General features: G+C 43.5%; 1 non-coding gene across 1 annotated transcript; it reads right to left on the bottom strand.

The window, feature by feature from the left end:
• Positions 1-18,623: 18,623 nt before the first annotated feature.
• On the bottom strand, positions 18,624-18,695 carry TRNAN-AUU (transfer RNA asparagine (anticodon AUU)). The gene has a single exon. It is a non-coding gene; the product is annotated as a tRNA-Asn (tRNA).
• Between the last annotated feature and the right edge of the window lie 1,310 nt (positions 18,696-20,005).

Below are 20,005 nucleotides of genomic sequence, written 5' to 3'. Positions count from 1 at the left end.
GTGCCCGACGCTCGCCGGCACGCGCGCGCGCCACCTCCCCCCCCTGCTGGCCACCTCCTGCTTCCCCGTACTCCCTCGATGCCCCGGACGAAGCCACGCAGCTGCCCCGCACCGTTCTCACTCTCCCTCGCCCTCCTCTTCTCCCCCTGCTCTCTCTCCCTCTCACCCGAGAACCACCGCCGCCGCCGACGGGCATCACCGTAGCCACCGCCTCTCCCTCGCCTCCCCGTCGTCCCCAGGAGCTCCGCCTCGTCGCCAGCTACCTCCTCGCCGAGCCACGCAAGCTGGAGAGCCCCATGGAGCCGTCGCCGTCGCCATCCTCGCCTCCGGCCGCCGTGGGTACTCGCCGTCGATTCGGGAGCTTCCGGGCATCCCCGACCTCGCCCTCGCGCTCGCTGGATCCGCGGTGAGCTCCTCCACCGTTCCCCTCTCTTCTCCCTCCCGTTCCCGTGCCGTAGCGCCGCTCCCCACCACGGCCGAAGCCCCTCGCCGCCGTCCATGTCGCCGCCGCCGTCTCGGCCCGCCTCCGCCCAAACCAAGCCTCCCATCGCGCTCCTGGTGCCACGAGGGTGCCGCCGAGCCCCTCAGGTGGCCTCCCCGTGCCCCGCAGCCCATTCCCGCTCGAAGCCCGAGCTCCGGCCGCCGCCCCGAGCTCCGCTCCGGCGAGCTCCGCCGCCCCCGCAGCCTCCCGCATGAACCCCTAGACGCGCGTGAGTCTGGGCTTCGCGTGGGTGGTCTCCGCCGCCCGAATGGTCGCCGGAACGGCGATCCCGAGCCCCTCCGCCGTCTCGGGCCTCGCCGGCGGCTAAACGCCGGCGGGATTGACCGGTCAACCGCGCTAACCCCCCCCTGACGCTGACCAGTGGGCCCGACCCCCCCCTAACCTTTTAACTAAATTAATTAACCCCTGTTAACCCCAGTGTCACTAACGTGTGGGACCCACACGTCAGGTTTGACACTGGACAGCCCAGTTGACCGCTGACGTCGTGCTGACGTCATGCTGGCGCAATAATATAATTTCTGGATTTAAATTAAATCAGGAAAATTCCAGAAATTGATTTAAACTTCAAAAATTCATAGAAATTCAACCGTAGCTCAGATTGAAATAATTTATAGATGAAAAATTATCAGAAAAATGCAATCTTTCCCTCTGTACTAGTTTCATGCATGACAAACCAACTTATACATGCTGAATATGGGAAAACACATTATGGCATATATAAGAGACTTAATTTAGAAATGCATTTGAACCTTTGGTTCAAATGGACTTCAAACCAAGTGAACACTAGCTGCATTAGCTCAACAGCATCACATCTACACGCCATGTTCATGCATCATATTGTTGCATATGGTTGTGTTTTGATTGCCGGCACCGTTCCTTCTCGATAGGTCCTGCTCCGGAGACGTTCCAGAGTACCTGTCTGTGAAGCAGTGCCTCCCTTGTTGATTTACCAGGCAAGCAAACCCCCTTGTTCATCTCGATAAAACCCTACTCTCTCGCTCCTGCTCTCAGTTATTGCATTAGGACAACAACGATTCATCTGCTACTTTGTGCTGCGGTAGTTGAACCCATTCCTCTGCATGACCTGTCATTGCCACAGTAAATAGTTGAAACCCACTAGCATGTGTAGGAGTTGATTGAAGCCATTGATGTGTTCCTACCATGCTATGCCTGCTATTGCTTAGAGTTGTGTCAGGTCTGATTCATTGGGAATGAATTGGAGTGTCACGATATGTTCTGATGCTGAGAGTGAAGTGTGTGAACACGATTTGGTAAAGGTAGCGGTGAGAGGCCATGTAGGAGTACATGGTGGGTTGTCTCACTGGAACCGTCCTTAAGCCCTGAGTTCTGTGTATGTTGTCCAATGACTCGATACTACCACACATTGGGCTCCGGGCGCTCCAAGCCCTCTCGACTTATTAACCAACTTGATCTCTGTCCAGGAGTCGCAACTAGTTTCTGGTGTTTGTAGGTAGTGCTATTTTTCTACCAAGTGGCACCCGGCAGGGTGGGCTTGGGACAGACTAGGCACACGTGGCCCGGTGTACCGAGTGGCACCCGGATTGGTGGGCTCGGGAACCCTGTACACATCGTTTGGGGCCGTAAGCGACACCCCGGCCGGATCTCCTTGCGGATGGAACCCGAATAGGCGATAAACCTGGACTAGAGTCTTGTGTGGTTAGTCAGGTCGTGGCCGACACCCTCGCCAGGCTTCCGCTTGAAGGTTGCCGAGATACATGACGTGTACATGGCGGTAAGTGGCGAGAGCGTGTGTGAAGAAGTACACCCCTGCAGGGTTAACATGATCTATTCGAATAGCCGGGTCCGCGGTTATGGACTTCTTGGATGCTTACATGGTACATAGACAACTTGAAGTGGATACCCTAAAATGCTCAAGACATGTGTGAGTGCTATGGATGGCCTTCTCGTAGGGAGACGGGGATGAATCCATAGTAGTGTATTGTGTGGTGATTAGTGGACTCGTGTACGTTGTTTCACCTCCAGAGTTTCTGGTAGTCGTAGAACAGGATAGCCACAGAGTCAAGCTGGCTTGCTGCAACTAAACCCCACATTACCCTCTTGATACAAATGCATGTATGATAGGATCTGATGTAAGTCTTGCTGAGTACCTTTGTACTCATGTTGCTTTATTTATGTTTTTGCAGCGGAGACTTCGGTCTTACTAGTGTTCTCGTGGACTTCGACTAGTAGCTAGTACCTCAGCTACGATCTTGATCGGATGTTGTAGATAGTCAGGCTCTTCAGCCTTTTTCTTTGTAGATGTCTGTACCCAGACATGTAATGCTTCCGCTTGTTGCTTGTATGCTCTGTATGATGGGTCTTGTGACCCCTGTTTGCAATATATGCTATGACGGCTCTTCTGAGCCTTTATCTATATGAGTTGTTGAGTTATGCTGTGATGCCATGTTGTACAGCACATACTTGCATGTTATGCGTACGTGTAATGTGTATTGCTATGTGTGGGATCTGACTATCTAGTTGTTTATTCTTAGTAGCCTCTCTTACCGGGAAATGTCTCCTAGTGCTTCCACTGAGCCCTGGTAGCTTGCTACTGCTCCGGAACACTTAGGCAGGCCGGCATGTGTCCTTCTTCGATCCTGTGTCTGTCCCTTCGGGGAAATGTCACGCGATGAATACCGGAGTCCTGCTAGCCCGCTACAGCCCGGTTCACCGGAGTCCTGTTAGCCCAGTGCTACAGCCTGGATTCACTCGCTGATGACCGACACGTTCGATGCTGGGTCATGGATGCCTGTCCCTGTAAGTTAGTGCCACTTTGGGTTTACGACTAGCCATGTCAGCCCGGGCTCTTTATCATATGGATGCTAGCGACACCATCATATACGTGTGCCAAAATGCGCAAACGGTCCCGGGCAAAGGTAAGGCGACACCCGTGGGGATACCGTGCGTGAGGCCGCAAAGCGATATGAGGTGTTACATGCTAGATCGATGTGGCATCGAGTCGGGGTCCTGACAGTAAGAAGATGCAACAAATATCGTTTCGTCCCCCAAGGTGGCACGTTCCCTACCGAAACCATCATGCTTGTTGTGAGAGAAACTCTGGTTTGCGAGAAGCTTATACCATAACCTGGCCCAAATGGGACAATATTTTTTACCCCAGCATCTTCATGATGTTCCATGATAGCATGCCAAGGTTCATGAATTTCAGAAGAGATTTGTATTTACTAGAATTACAAAAGCAAGCACCTCAACGTTTGCTGGAGAGCCACGGTGCCGTGGTGTTTGAAATTCATGCCCATTTCTTGAATGGGACGTAAGGATCAACCCATGGACACATATATCATGGTGCACCGGAGCATGTGCATGTGGTTTAATTTTGAATTGGGCACCTCAAATGCCTAGAAAACCAAGTTACCATATATAAATGTCCAAACGAACCCTGAATAATTCCAAATTTTTTGACGACACACGTATAGTTGCACGTTTATTACACATAGAAGTTCTAGCAATTCAAACACCATCCTTTGCAGCTGTGACCCCGTTATGTAATTCAAATCAAGATGAAAAATGAAGTAGACCCCACACAGTTTATTATCACCAACCGTGTGAGATGCAGTACAAAATATCCTTGAGCACCGTCGGTGTATAGTACGCCTATGGCTTACGCGAGAAGGTTCGCCGGCTACAGTTCACAGCCGGCATGTCAAGCACACTAGCTCACTCCACAAATATCATTTCAATGTTCAATCATCGCTGGTGAAAGATTGGGACGTGGACCCGCATCCCGAGGGCAACATCGGCGGCCCACTCCGGCGAGAGCGCGGCCGCAGCCGCCAGGCGCGTGCTAACAACCTTCGTGAGGGCGACCGGAATCTGTGACCGAGCGGCCAAGGCAGCCCAAATGGCCGTTGGTGCTTCTCAGGCGGCAGCAACAACATCTGCCTAGGGGATAGCAACTGGCGAGAGCGGCACAACAGCTGTCTGTTCCGTAGCGGTGTCCTTAGCCCTGATGTAGGCCGTCCAGGACCATCTCGAGGCCGCCCACGCCCAGCTCGTGGCGGTCACATCACAAATTGAAAGAAGCTTCTCCGACAGTGGTGGGCAACCCATGACCGAAGAGTTGGCAATCGCCGAGAGTGTTCGAGTAGCCATCCGTTCCTGCGCAGCATACCATGCCATGACGGAGCCCGTCAAAGCCCAGATGGCGGCCGCCCATGCCCAGCTCATGGCGGTCTTTTCCAAGGAGATGGTGGACGCGGATGGCGAGATGCTTGCCATGTATGGTGCGATGGATGATATGGAGCCCCTTCCCCAGTCGACCTTCGGGCGCGAGCTAGACATGGAGGAGGCGGCGGAGATCGATGAGCACCAGTCGGAGTAGTACTCTTTGTTTTGTTTAATTAAGAGCGCCAGTCTTTAATTGTTAGAGTAATGTTTAGGCCAGCTAACTCTGTTTAATTGCTGAACTTGCTCGATTAAGAAGTGTGGGTGTGCTGTAGTCTCCTTTGTGTACCCAAATTATGGGATAACGTGGATGAGCACTGTAACCAGGGAAATTGGAACCAAAATTTTTGACGTTCAAACTCATCGCACACGGGTTAAGCTATCTGAATCATACTGTTCACATATCGTACACAGTTCTGAATAAGGGACCGTGTGTGATGACACTTTGCGCGGCAGTTTTTTCGCTGAAGCGATTCCAAATTTTTGGCTTTCACGGAAATATCTACCCCCCCGCCCCTCCCCCTTACCAAAAGCCACATTTCCCCTATTTCCACCTTCCTTTCCAAGTTGAAACCTTCACTCCTTGCTTTGAGTGCCGCCCCCTCACCGGCGACCCTCCTTCACACTACTCGGCCTCGCCTATCCAGGCGGGTAATGAACACCCGACCCCCATCCTCCTCCTCCTTCCACATCCCACAAGCCCCGACCGCCGGTGCGAGCGTGACACCTTCCACCCAAATCACCGACCCCTCCACCAAATAAGCGCCACCCTAAGCCATGGTGCATGCAGTATAGCCAGGATCACAAGGAGCATTTGGCAGCGGAGAAGCAAATCGAGGCCGCATGTGCGGATGAGGTCGCGATGGCTGCCATTCGTGATGACCCCCAGATCTTGGAGGATGATACGTCTCCAACGTATCTATAATTTATGAAGCATTCATGGTATATTATTATTTGTTTTGGATGTTTATGGGCTTTATTATACACTTTTATATTGCTTTTGGGACTAACCTACTAATCGGAGGCCCAGCCCATATTGTTGTTTTCTTGCCTATTTCAGTGTTTTGAAGAAAAGGAAGATAAAACGGAGTCCAAACAGAATGAAACCTTCAGGAAAGTTACTTTTGGACCGGAAGCAATCCAGGGGACTTGGAGTGCAAGCCAGGGAAGCTTCGAGGAGGCCACGATGCAGGGGGCGCGTCGTCCCCCATATGCGCGCCCTCCACCCTCGTGGGCCCCTCGAGGCTCCCCTGACCGACTTCTTTCGCTTATATAAGTCCATATACCCTAAAACCTTTGGAGACAACAATAGATCGGGAGTTCCGCCACCGCAAGCCTTTGTAGCCACCAAAAATCTCTCGGGAGCCTGTTCCGGCACCCTGCCGGAGGGGGGATCCCTCACTGGTGGCCATCTTCATCATCCTGGCGCTCTCCATGACGAGGAGGGAGTAGTTCACCCTCGGGGCTGAGGGTATGTACCAGTAGCTATGTGTTTGATCTCTCTCTCTCTCTCTCTCTCGTGTTCTCTCTATGGCACGATCTTGATGTATCGCGAGCTGTGCTATTATAGTTGGATCTTATGATGTTTCTCCCCCTCTACTCTCTGGTGATGAATTGAGTTTTCCTCTTGAAGTTATGTTATTGGATCGAGTCTTTAAGGATTTGAGAATACTTGATGTATGTCTTGCCGTGCTTATCTATGGTGACAATGGGATATTCACGTGGTCTACTTGATGTATGTTTTGGTTATTAACTTGCGGGTTCAATGAATCTATGCATAGGGGTTGTCACACGTTTTCGTCTTGACTCTCCGGTAGAAACTTTGGGGCACTCTTTGAAGTACTTTGTGTTGGTTGAATAGATGAATTTGAGATTGTGTGATGCATATCATATAATCATGCCCACGGATACTTGAGCTGACAATGGAGTATCTAGGTGACATTAGGGTTTTGGTTGATTTGTGTCTTAAGGTGTTATGCTAGTATGAACTCTATGATAGATTGAACGGAAAGAATAGCTTTATGTTATTTTACTACGGACTCTGAATAGATAGAACAGAAAGGATAACTTTGAGGTGGTTTTGTACCCTACCATAATCTCTTCGTTTGTTCTCCGCTATTAGTGGCTTTGGAGTGACACTTTGTTGCATGTTGAGGGATAGTTATATGATCCAATTATGTTATTATTGTTGAGAGAACTTGCATAGTGAAAGTATGACCCTATGCCTTGTTTCCTACCATTGCAATACCATTTACAATCAATTTTATCATTAGTTACCTTGCTGTTTTTATATTTTCAGGTTACAAATACCTATATCTACCATCCATATTGCACTTGTATCACCATCTCTTCGCCGAACTAGTGCACCTATACAATTTGCCATTGTATTGGGTGTGTTGGGGACACAAGAGACTCTTTGTTATTTGGTTGCAGGGTTGCTTGAGAGAGAACATCTTCATCCTATGCTCTCCCACAGATTGATAAACCTTAGGTCATCCACTTGAGAGAAATTTGCTAATGTCCTACAAACCTCTGCACTTGGAGGCCCAACAACATCTACACGAAGAAGGTTGTGTAGTAGACATCAAGCTCTTTTCTGGCGCCGTTGCCGGGGAGGTGACTGCTTGAAGGTATATCTTTAGATCTTGCAATCAAATATTTTTGTTTCTTGTTTTATCACTAATTCAGTTTATAAAAGGAAACTACAAAAAAAATGGAATTGAGTTTGTCTCATACGCTTCATCTTTTTAATATCTTTCGTAAGTATGATGAAAAGGAAAATTGTGCTCAATTGCTAGAAGAAGAATGCATTAAAATGTTTGGTACTAGATCTTTGTATGATGAGCATGATTGCAATGTTGTTAGTATGAATTCCTTGAATATCCATGATGCTAATGATATGCAAATCCACAAGCTTGGGGAAGCTATGTTTGATGAAGATGATATTTTTTGTCCCCCAAGTTTTGATGAGAATATTTATTATGATGAAAGCATGCCTCCTATTTATGATGATTATATTTATGAAAGTGGATTTGGAGAGGTCATGACTTTATTTAGTGATGATTCCACTATCTCGGAAGAGGTTTCAATCGATTATGATGAGAACAAAGTTGCTACTTATGACGATTATTGTGATGAAACTTATGCTATAAAAAGTAGTGATGATTATATTTATAAAACTTGTCATGATTATGATTACCCTTTTTCTGAACATTACTCTTTTAATGTGGAAACAATTTATAGTATTCAAGTCTCTTATGATACTCCCACTATTCCGAATGAGAAGAATTTTGCTTATGTGGAGAGTAGTAAATTTTCTGTGCTTGTAGATCATGAAAATGATGCTTTAGGTGCTGGTTATATTGTTTAATTCATTCATGATGCTACTGAAAATTATTATTAGGGAGGAATATATGCTTGTAGGAATTGTAATAATATCAAGTTTCCTCTCTATGTGTTGAAAATCTTGAAGCTATGCTTGTTTTACCTTCCTATGCTAGTTGATTATTGTTTCCTATGTTGTTAGCTCACAAAATCCCTATGCATAGGAAGTGGGTTAGACTTAAATGCGCTAGTCATATTCTTCATGATGCTCTCTTTATGTTTCAGTTCTTATCTTTTATGTGAGCATCATTATCATCATCATGCCTAGCTAAAAAGGCATTAAAGAAAAGCGCTTGCTGGGAGACAATCCAATATTTACCCTTACTATTTTTGTGTGCTCACATGATTATGCTACTGTAGTAATCATGTTTTATAGCTTTTGTTTCAATAAAGTGCCAAGTAAGACCTATAGGATAGCTTACGGTGATAGTTGTGTTGATCCTGCTGAAAATCAAAAACCTTTGCACCCAGTAAATTAGTTTTGATAATTCACAGAAATTTTCTTTGATATGATTCTTTTTTCTCTGGGTTGGTACACAAATTTATTAGGACTTCCTAATTTGGTAGTATTTTTGGAGTTCCATATGTATACGTTTGATATAGATTACTACAGACTGTTCTGTTTTTGACAGATTCTGTTTTCTATGTGTTAGTTGCTTATTTTGATGAATCTATGAGTAGTATCGGAGGGTATGAACCATAGAGAAGTTGGAATACAGTATTTATTACACCAATATGAATTTATAATGAGTTCACGTCAGTACCTAAGTGGTGGTTTTATTTTCTTATACTAACGGAGCTTACGAGTTTTCTGTTGAGTTTTGTGTTGTGAACTTTTTGAGTTTTGGGTAAAGATTCGATGGACTATGGAATAAGGAGTGACAAGAGCCTAAGCTTGGGGATGACCAAGGCACCCCAAGGCAATATTCAAGTACAACCAAAAGCATAAGCTTGGGGATGCCCCGGATGGCATCCCCTCTTTCGTCTTCGTCTATCGGTAACTTTACTTGGAGCTATATTTTTATTTGCCACATTATATGTGTTTTGCTTGGAGCATTATTTTCTTTTGTTAGTATTTTCTTGATGTTATTTATAATAATGTTTTGCATCTTTATTTTCAATAAAAATGTCAAGGATAGCCTTTACCATGCTTGTTTTGCTAATATACATGTTGCTGTTTGAAAACAGAAAGTTTACCACTGTTGCAAAAATTCCCTAGAAAAGTAAGAGAATGATATAATGTTGAAACTTCTTGAATATTGAGCTCTGATAAATCTTCTACAGCGTAGTATTTTTCTCATAATTTTTGGAGTTAGGGAAGTATGATGAATCTTGCATTCTTTACAGACTATACTGTTTTGGCAGATTGCTGTTATGGTTGCATTGTTTGCATATGCTTGTTTGTTTAATGATTCTATTTGAGGATAGGAGTATTAAATATGCAGAGGAATTTAGTATGAAATGTTGAATAATAATTTTAGTGATTTGTTACAGTAGAAAATGATAAGGTTTTTGCATTGGTTTATACTAACTTATCTCACGAGTTCTTGTTGAGCTTGTTGTGGATGAAGTTTTTGAGATTTAGGAAACCGAGATATAAAAGGAATTAAGGAGACACAAAAGCTCAATCTTGGGGATGCCCAAGGCACCCCAGTATAATATTTCAAGAAGTCTCCAGCATCTAAGCTTGGGGATGCCCCGGTAGGCATCCCACCTTTCTTCTTAAAAAAATATCGGTTAGTATCGGTTGAGCCTAAGTTTTTGCTTCTTCACATGAGTTGTGCTATCCTTGCAATGTTGTTTTATTTTGCTTTGCTTGCTGTTTGAATAGAATACCAAGATCTGAAATTCTTAAATGGGAGAGAGTCTTCACATAGTTACATAATTATTTAACTACTCATTGATCTTCACTTATATCTTTTTGAAGTAGTTTGTCATTTACTCGTTTGCTTCACTTATATCCTATGAGTAAATTGTTGAATGAGTTGAATTTCATAAATCTGAAATTATATATGTTTCATTTGCTTGTCCCATGGGGAGTAATTACTTCACATCTAAGAAGTAGAGGTTGTAAATTTATTGAAGGTTAGCAAGCATTGTATTGGTCACTTGAACAATTCATGAAATATTATTGAAGGAAGAGAGATTTCACATATAAATATACTATCTTAGACATCTTCTATGATTGTGAGCCCCATTAATTATTTTCAAACCTGAGCAAATTAGTTGAAGTTGGACAAGGAAGACAACGTAATGATTTATGATTGGGTGTATTTGTATAGAAGTTATATTGTTATAGATCCTCCAACATCTGGTGCTTGCTTTTTAGAATCCTTTGATAGCCAAAATATCTGCACTAAGCGGGAATACTGCTTGTGCATCCAAATTCCTTGAACCAAGTTTCTTCCATGAGTGTCCACCATACCTACCTATATGCGGTATTTACCTGCCGTTCCAAGTAAATTTGCATGTGCCAAACTCTAAACCTTCAAATAATAATCTGTTTTGTATGCCCGAATCGCTAGCGACTAGGGGCTGTCAGTATCTTCCATGCTAGGTGGGTTATTCTCAAGATGAGTGGACTCTGCTCATCATTCACGAGAAAAATGGCTAGTAATCGGGATGGCCAGTCCCATGATCAAAAGATCAAAATAAAAAAAAATGCAAACAAAACTCCCCCAGGTTTGATGTTAGTTGGAGGCACCCGTTGTTTCGGGCAAGCCATGGATTGATGATTGTTGGTGGAGGGGGAGTAAAAACTTTACCATTCTGTTTGGGAACCGCCTATAATGTATGTAGTATGGAAGATATTGGGAACTCTTGGTTGTTATGTTGACAATGAGATCATACCTCTCAAAATTATTTATCTCTATTTCAAAATCAAGCTCTGGCACCTCTGCAAATCCCTGCTTCCCTCTGCAAAGGGCCTATCTTTTACTTTTATGCAAGAGTCAGTAGTATTCCTTCTCATTCCTACCTACTCTTTAGTTGGCAAGCATCGTGTGTTGGGGAAAGATCTAAGCATATATGGCCATTCAAATATATTTGATCATGAATTATTATTGTTGACAATTATCTATATGATAAGTGAGTTGGGAAGCGAAACACTAAGCCCCTATCTTTCTCCGTGTTCGATGCATGGATGCTATTTGTTCTAAGAATATGCTTTGAGTGGTAGCAATCATGGAAGACTATATGATAGTTGAGTATGTGGAGTTTGCTAAATCAAAGCTCTGACATAGACCCTTCCTGAAAACAAGATGAATTGTAATTGTTTGATGATTGAGAATGAAGTTTGCTAGTTTTCAAGAAAGTTTATGGTTTATGCTTTAACATGTGAACAGATTGTTACTTGATCTTGAGAAGTTTTATGAGATGAACTACTGATATGACATATAATCATGCTAGAAAAGATTGAAATTATCATTGATCAAACTCGTGCACCTGCTAGCATTCAGACTTCATAAATTCTTTCTTTTATCATTTACCTACTCGAGGACGAGCAGGAATTAAGCTTGGGGATGCCGATACGTCTCCAACGTATCTATAATTTATGAAGCATTCATGCTATAGTATTATCTGTTTTGGATGTTTATGGGCTTTATTATACACTTTTATATTACTTTTGGGACTAACCTACTAACCGGAGGCCGAGCGCATATTGCTGTTTTCTTGCCTATTTCAGTGTTTCGAAGAAAAGGAATATCAAACGGAGTCCAAACAGAATGAAACCTTCGGGAAAGTTATTTTTGGAACGGAAGCAATCCAGGGAACTTGGAGTGCAAGCCAGGGAAGCTTCGAGGAGGCCACAAGGTAGGGGGCGCCCACCCCCTGGGTGCGCCCTCCACCCTTGTGGGCCCCTCAAGGCTCCCCTGGCCGACTTCTTTCGCCTATATAAGTCCATATACCCTAAAACCTTTGGAGACAACAATAGATCGGGAGTTCCGCTACCGCAAGCCTCTGTAGCCACCAAAAACCTCTTGGGAGCCTGTTCTGGCACCCTGCCGGAGGGGGAATCCCTCACCGGTGGCCATCTTCATCATCCCGGCGCTCTCCATGACGAGGAGGGAGTAGTTCACCCTCGGGGCTGAGGGTATGTACCAGTACCTATGTGTTTGATCTCTCTCTCTCTCTCTCTCGTGTTCTCTCTATGGCACGATATTGATGTATCGCGAGCTTTGCTATTATAGTTGGTGATGTTTCTCCCCCTCTACTCTCTTGTGATGAATTGAGTTTTCCTCTTGAAGTTATCTTATCGGATTGAGTCATTAAGGATTTGAGAACACTTGATGTATGTCTTGATATGCTTATCTGTGGTGACAATGGGATATTCACGTGATCTACTTGATGTATGTTTTGGTGATCAACTTGCGGGTTCAATGGATCTATGCATAGGAGTTGGCACACGTTTTCGTCTTGACTCTCCGGTAGAAACTTTGGGGCACTCTTTGAAGTACTTTGTATTGGTTGAATAGATGAATTTGAGATTGTGTGATGCGTATCATATAATCATGCCCACGGATACTTGAGGTGACAATGGAGTATCTAGGTGACATAAGGGTTTTGGTTGATTTGTGTCTTAAGGTGTTATTCTAGTATGAACTCTATGATAGATTGAACGAAGAGAATAGCTTCATGTTATTTTACTACAGACTCTTGAATAAATAGAACAGAAAGGATAACTTTGAGGTGGTTTCGTACCCTACCATAATCTCTTCGTTTGTTCTCCGCTATTAGTTGCTTTGGAGTGACTATTTGTTGCATGTTAAGGGATAGTTATATGATCCAATTATGTTATTATTGTTGAGAGAACTTGCACTAGTGAAAGAGTGAACCCTATGCCTTGTTTCCTACCATTGCAATACCATTTATGCTCACTTTTATCATTAGTTACCTTGCTGTTTTTATATTTTCAGACTACAAATACCTATATCTACCATCCATATTGCACTTGTATCACCATCTCTTCGCCGAACTAGTGCACCTATACAATTTTCCATTGTATTGGGTGTGTTGGGGACACAAGAGACTCTTTGTTATTTGGTTGCAGGGTTGCTTGAGAGAGACCATCTTCATCCTACGCCTCCCACGAATTGATAAACCTTAGGTCATCCACTTGAGGGAAATTTGCTACTGTCCTACAAACCTCTGCACTTGGAGGCCCAACAATGTCTACAAGAAGAAGGTTGTGTAGTAGACATCAGAGGAGCACCTTGCCATTTGCTAGCTAGCTATGCCGGTTAAGCATGCTCGGTTTACCCGTTGCATGTGTCGCGCTCTTGTCTTTCCTTAACAAATTCTAGTGAATTGTGCTATCTACTTTTACCATGAAATCTGTTGCTCTAGTGTATATGTTCTATATGTCGTGCAATGTGGTTCTCTCTTATTAACTATTTGGTTAATTAGTTGTCGTGTTTAGTTAACTGTTTGGTTCAATTCTGCAAATGTGATGTTCAATTCTTCAGGCTGCAATTTTGTATTGTCTTCCATGTGAGAAATAAATCGATTTTTTCTTTACAAAATACATGAGAAACAAATCCAATTGCTATATTTCCAAGTTGTAAATCATGCTTGGTTTGGTTAATTGTTTGATCTTCTAGTATGTTATACATTGTGCAACGTGGTGCTCAGTTAACGTTTGGTTCATTTGTTGTGATGTTTAGTTAACTGTTTGGTTCCATTCTGCAATGCAATGTTCAATTGGTGTGGGTGCATTCTGTTATTGTATACCATGTGAGAAATAAATTGAATTTGGCTATACTAAATACATGAGAAACAAATACAATTGCTATATTTCCAAGTTGTTAAGCATGCTTGGTTTACTTAACTATTTGATCTTCTATTAGGAGTATGTTATATTGTGCAATGTGGTGCTCAGTTAATATTTGGTTCCTTTGTTGTGGTGTTTAGTTAACTGCTTGGTTCAATTCTGCAATGCAATGTCCAATTGTCGTGGATATAATTTTGTATTGTTGTGCATGTGAGGAATAATCGAATTTGGCTGCACTTAATACATGGGAAACATATACAATTGCTATATTTCCTAGTTCTTAATGATGCATGAATTAATCTGATGAATCTGCAATTTTCTTATTTTTCATCAACATATTTTACTGATAGCATGCGAACCCTTACTTAACCTGATGACTAATTACCTTATATGTGTCGTAGGGAAACAATATAATGGGAAGCACTGAGGTTTACAAATGAGGTTAGCACGTGCATGGTATGTTGTCTAATAGCACATTATTGTGCAATTGCAGGAACCATTCTAATACTTAGGTTTTTAACAATTTGGTCTTGCACATGTAGGTCCTGCTGTCAGAGGTTTTGACCCAATGTTCGACCCTTTTTGCATATGAGGAAATGAGTTGTCCGTGAATATCAATCAAGTCAAGAAACTCAAAAAGATTGTTCGGATAAAGAAATTGGCGACAAAAAGCAACAAGATCTTTGTCTGCACAATGAAGAAGACATCAGTTCACTACAGGATGGTACTAACTATCATACCTTGTCTTTTTTATTCCTTTGCCCCATTTCTAATATAGAGAAGATATTTATGCACATCTTTATTTCCAGGCCTTTCCAAAATAGTTCACTGATGATTACCTCTCAAACCACCTGTATGGACAGGAGGCAAGGAATGTATTCATACAACACCCACGGTTCAATATTGTAGTGTTCCTAGAGAGGACGAAGGATGGTAGTCAATCATCCACGGGCACTGGCCTAAAGTTGCAAAGACCTTCAACATCAATGAAGGCTCAATATTCGCCTTCCGCTTCAGCAGTTTTCCCAATGAGATGCATCTCTCTCTATATCGTCTATGATATTAATTTCCAAAGGTTCTAGATGTTGCATGTGAAACTTGGTGCTGGTGCAGTTTTGTAATGGGGTAGCTGAGTGCTAAAGCTATATCATGTTGTACTCTGATGTATTTCAACTATGAAATCCTGTTTCCTTAATATGGGAATGAAATATATTATGTGTTTAATATGAATGTCAATTAGAGTAATAAATGGATTATTAATAATAGGGCAATTAGCCTGCTAATGGCGAATTATCCTGCTAATTGGTTTTTGCTATTGCAAACGGTTATTGAGAAAATACCGTGGGCGATGACCTAAGGCAATGCACACAATTTCTAGGAATAAACCGTGTTAGATCGATGAACAATCACACATGACATTCTTACGCAAATGTTTATCACATAAAAACTGTGTGTGATGGATTGCCTTTGCCACACAGTTTCTTCAACGCACCGTGTGTGATGCATTCAATAACGCAAATGATATTTTTTTAATATTGTGTGCGATGGGAACGCCATCACAAACGATTTAACGGGGAAATATGTGTGTGATGTACCCACGAATGGAAATGTTTTCCTTGCAGTGACTATGTGGGATGTATATACGAACGGAAACATTTCACGGGGACTGACTGTGTGGGATGTAGTTACGACCGGAAATGATTTCGCCCATGTGCCTTGCATACTGTTTCCCAAATGGTTCATGACGACACACCGTTTAGTTTCACTGCGTCATTACAAATGTTTAATCACCGATCCTACAAGTGCGAAAGAATTTAGTGTGTGTTGCATCGCACACGATTACATTTTGCAAGGCCTCTGGATCATGGCTCCATATCCTCGACGTTTTCTGGGTTGTGTGGGAAGGACCCCCTATCGCCCACACTCACTTGGCGACGGTTCCAAATGCCGTCGTGGAAAGGGGTTTAAAACCGTTTGTATAGCACCGACGCGTACCAGTGGGTGGCTATATCATTTAACTTAGTAAGATGTGCCACAACAGTTTCAGTTTCATAAACATGGAAAGCATCAGATTCAACTAGAGTAATTAACTCTAGGTCGACAGAGAATTCATAATCCTTATCATCAACAAAGATAGGTGAGGTGGCAAACTGAGGATCACATTTCATTCTAGCATTCAATGATTTTTCTTTCAATTTGCATAATAATTTCTTTAGATCATCTCTATCAGTGCAAGCAAGAAAGTCTCTAGCCGTCTCCTCATCCATAACATAACCTTCAGGTACCTTAGACAATTCATATCTAGGAGTGCCAGGTCTAACAAGTGTTTCATGATTTTCAGTTTCAAGTACTTCATCAGCTTTAGTGATCTCATCAGTTTAAATAATTTCATTCTCTTTAGATCTTGCAATTTGTTCATCAAGAAAATAACCTAGTGGCACATCATCATTAAGTAAGGTACTAGCATCATCATGAGTGGCACTCATAGAATTAGCATCACTAGTAACTTGCAACATATCAGGGTTAATAGCATGTGGTGTGTTGCAAGTCTACTCAAAATAGAAGGTGAATGAAGTGCAGAGCTAGATGGCAGTTCCTCACCTACCCTCGTCCTAGAGGGAACGATCTTGGTCTTTGTATCCTTTATATTCTTCATAGTGATAAGTAGATAATAATCCCAAGTGACTCAACAAATATAGGTATGCTCCCCGGCAACGATGCCAAAAAAAGGTCTTGATAACCCACAAGTATAGGGGATCGCAACAGTATTCGAGGGTAGAGTATTCAACCCAAATTTATAGATTCGACACAAGGGGAGCCAATGAATATTTGCAAGTATTAGCAGCTGAGTTGTCAATTCAACGACACTTGGAGATTAATTATTTGCAGCAAACTGATCAGTAGCACAGTAATATAATAGTTTTGACGGCAGTGGTAACAGTAGTAGTAACAGTAACAATGAGAGCAATAATTTTGTAGCAGTTGTGACAATATCAATAACAATAGTAACTTAGCAAGAACAATATGAAAAACTAGTAGGCATTGGATTTGTAAATTCATGAAAGTTATTTGAGTATTTTGATCTCTTATATGCGTGATTACTTATCGTGCCTACGGTAAATGCTGGGTAGCCAAGTGCGGAGACGATAACTCGTGAAAGCATATAGGTAGTAAGCCCACCCCAAGATGAGTGCTCTCTCCTCCGACTTCCCTAGATCCTCCGGTATCAACAGCCGAGACATCGACGGGTTCTCCTCCCATATGGGGATGGAGCGACAAAAGTATGGAAATAGGATAAGGTAGCGGCGAGACGAGCCATTTAAATAGGTGTCAAGTGCAAGTGCGGTGATGTATGTAGCTGAGGCATCCTAGCGAATGAACGATTTGAACCTTGTTCCTCCACGTCCTGATCAGGCACTTGCCATCTATCTTCATTGTTCAACTCTTTGATGAAAAGATGAAAAAACCAAAAAAAAACTCTGTCCTTCCATCTCTTGGATAGATAGAGAGGGAGGGAAGAGGCCTTTGGTGTCCCTTTCAGTCAAGAATTGGGGCTTCACATTACTAGCCAATGTTTATCTCATGCTTTTCCTCGTTCATGGTTCAATATTCTGGTGTCCTAGGCATAGAGGAACCACACCAATCCATCACGAATTTGGTGGTTAAACTCTACTACAGTGACGATACTGTAGGGGAGGTCCTGCAGCAAACTAGCTCGATGCCAGAATGATAAAAACCGTAACACCTCTTATTGGACTTTTCACTATTTTGAAATAAGAAAAAGATCCAAACCTAAAATGCAAAGGTCGTCTTATTCAAAACCTCAATCATCACATCCCCTCTCTCCCACTTCACACCTCGGAACACACTGTTCTTATAGAGAGAAAGGCACTTTCCCATCTTCTTAACCTGAAATGAAGGGTACCCCCGGGAAGAGATCCAGTGGAGACAGCTGGGCCTGTAGCTCAGAGGATTAGAGCACGTGGCTACGAACCATGGTGTCATGGGTTTGAATCCCTCCTATCGGTGTCAAAACCGGCGGATCTCGGGTAGGGGGTCCCGAACTGTGCCTCTAGGCGGATGGTAACAGGAGACAAGGGACACAATGTTTTTACCCAGGTTCGGGCCCTCTCGATGGAGGTAAAACCCTACTCCTGCTTGATTAATATTGATGATATGGGTAGTACAAGAGTTGATCCACCACGAGATCAGAGAGGCTAAACCCTAGAAGCTAGCCTATGGTATGATTGTTCTTCGTCCTATGGACTAAAACCCTCTAGTTTATATAGACACTGGAGAGGGCTAGGGTTACACAGAGTCGGTTACAATGGGAGGAGATCTACATATCGTATCGCCAAGCTTGCCTTCCACGCCAAGGAAAGTCCTATCCGGGCACGGGATGAAGTCTTCAATCTTGTATCTTCATAGTCCGGGAGTCCGGCCAAAGGTCATAGTCTGGCCATCCGGACACCCCCTAATCCAGGACTCCCTCACCTCCTCGCCCATAGCCTTCCAAAGGGGGAAGGGCCTTTACTTTCCCCCCGAGGGTAGGAAAATCATGATCGGGATAGCGGACGTAAAGCTGTTGAACTTAGGTATGCTCTTTCCTTTTGTCAAAGTGGAATCATAGAACAGAATGTGATACGATGAGATATCATAAAATATAAATAGAAGCAAGGATAGCGAATAGGTTACCTACTCCTAAGGGTCAAAGCAATCCCTTTAATTCAATTCTTTACTCTTACATTAAAGAATGTATAAAATCTCCCCAAGTAGGATTCGAACCTACGACCAGCCAGTCAATAGCCGACTGCTCTACCACTGAGCTACTGAGGAACAAGGGGGGATTTGACCTCCTAGAGTTCAACTCCTTCTCTCAACCCATGAACAATATGAGTCAGAAGCTTCTTTCATAACTTCGTTTAAGTTATTTGCTATAGCTTTCTTCATGTCAAGTATATCTTCCTTTGACAATGAGATCATGCAACTCCCGGATACCAGAGGAATACCTTATGTGCTATCAAACGTCACTTCATAATTGGGTCATCATAAAGGTGCTCTACAGGTATCTCCGATGGTGTCTGTTGGGTTGGCATGGATCGAGACCGGGATTTGTCACTCCGTTTGACAAAGAGGTATCTCTGGACCCTCTCGGTAATACAACATCACAAGAAGCTTGCAAGAAATGTGACTAAGGAGTTAGTCATGGGATCTTGTATTACAAAATGAGTAAAGAGACTTGCTGGTAACGAGACTGAACTAGGTATGAGATACTAACAATCGACTCGGGCAAGTAATATACCGACGGACAAAGGGAACTGCATATGGGATTAATCAAATCCTTGACATCGTGGTTCAACCAATAAAAGATCTTCATGGAATATATAGGAACCAATATAGGCATCCATGTCCCACTATTGGTTATTAATAGGAGAGGTGTCTCGGTCATGACTACATGATTCCCAAACCTGCAGGGTCGCACACTTAACGTCCGTTGACGATAGAGTAGTATTGAGATATTTTATGATTGGTAACCAAATGTTATTTGAAGTCCCAGATGATATCATGGACATCACGAGGAGTCTCGGAATGGTCAGGAGGTAAAGATTTATATATGGAAAGTTGTTTTCAGGGTTCCGGAAAAAGTTTCAGTTTTTTCTGTATTATACCCGGAAGCTTCCAGAAGGTTCCGCAAACTTCCAGAGGAGTCCGGAAGTCCACAAAGGGCTCCTTCACGTCCCAAGGGTCAGCATGGGCTGAGGGGAGGCGCCCTGGCCTTATTGGTCCAGGCACACACAAGACCCTCAAAGGCCCATGAAGTTGGGAAAGGTGGAAAAAGTCGACTTTTGGATGGAAGGGAAGGAGGCGGACTAGGATTCCACCTCCTCCCCCCTTGCTTGTGCCCTAGGGATTGGAGAGGCTGTTCCCCACACCCCTCCACCTATATATAGAGGGGAGAGGGTTCCCCAAGAGGATACACAAAGCCCTTGACACCCCTCTCTCTCCCATTACTCCGTAGTTCCACTGCCTCGTCCCGACGATTCTTAGTGAAGCGTTGTCGGTGCTCCAACACCACCATCACCACCACACCGTCGTGTTGGTTGTATCCCATCTACTTCTCCTATCCCTCTTGCTGGATCAAGAAG

Source organism: Triticum aestivum, chromosome 2B (genome assembly GCF_018294505.1).
Source record: "Triticum aestivum cultivar Chinese Spring chromosome 2B, IWGSC CS RefSeq v2.1, whole genome shotgun sequence".
NCBI classification, from domain to species: Eukaryota; Viridiplantae; Streptophyta; class Magnoliopsida; order Poales; family Poaceae; genus Triticum; species Triticum aestivum.
Note: the sequence above shows the minus strand (reverse complement) of the source record. Positions and strands in the feature narration are given on the sequence as shown.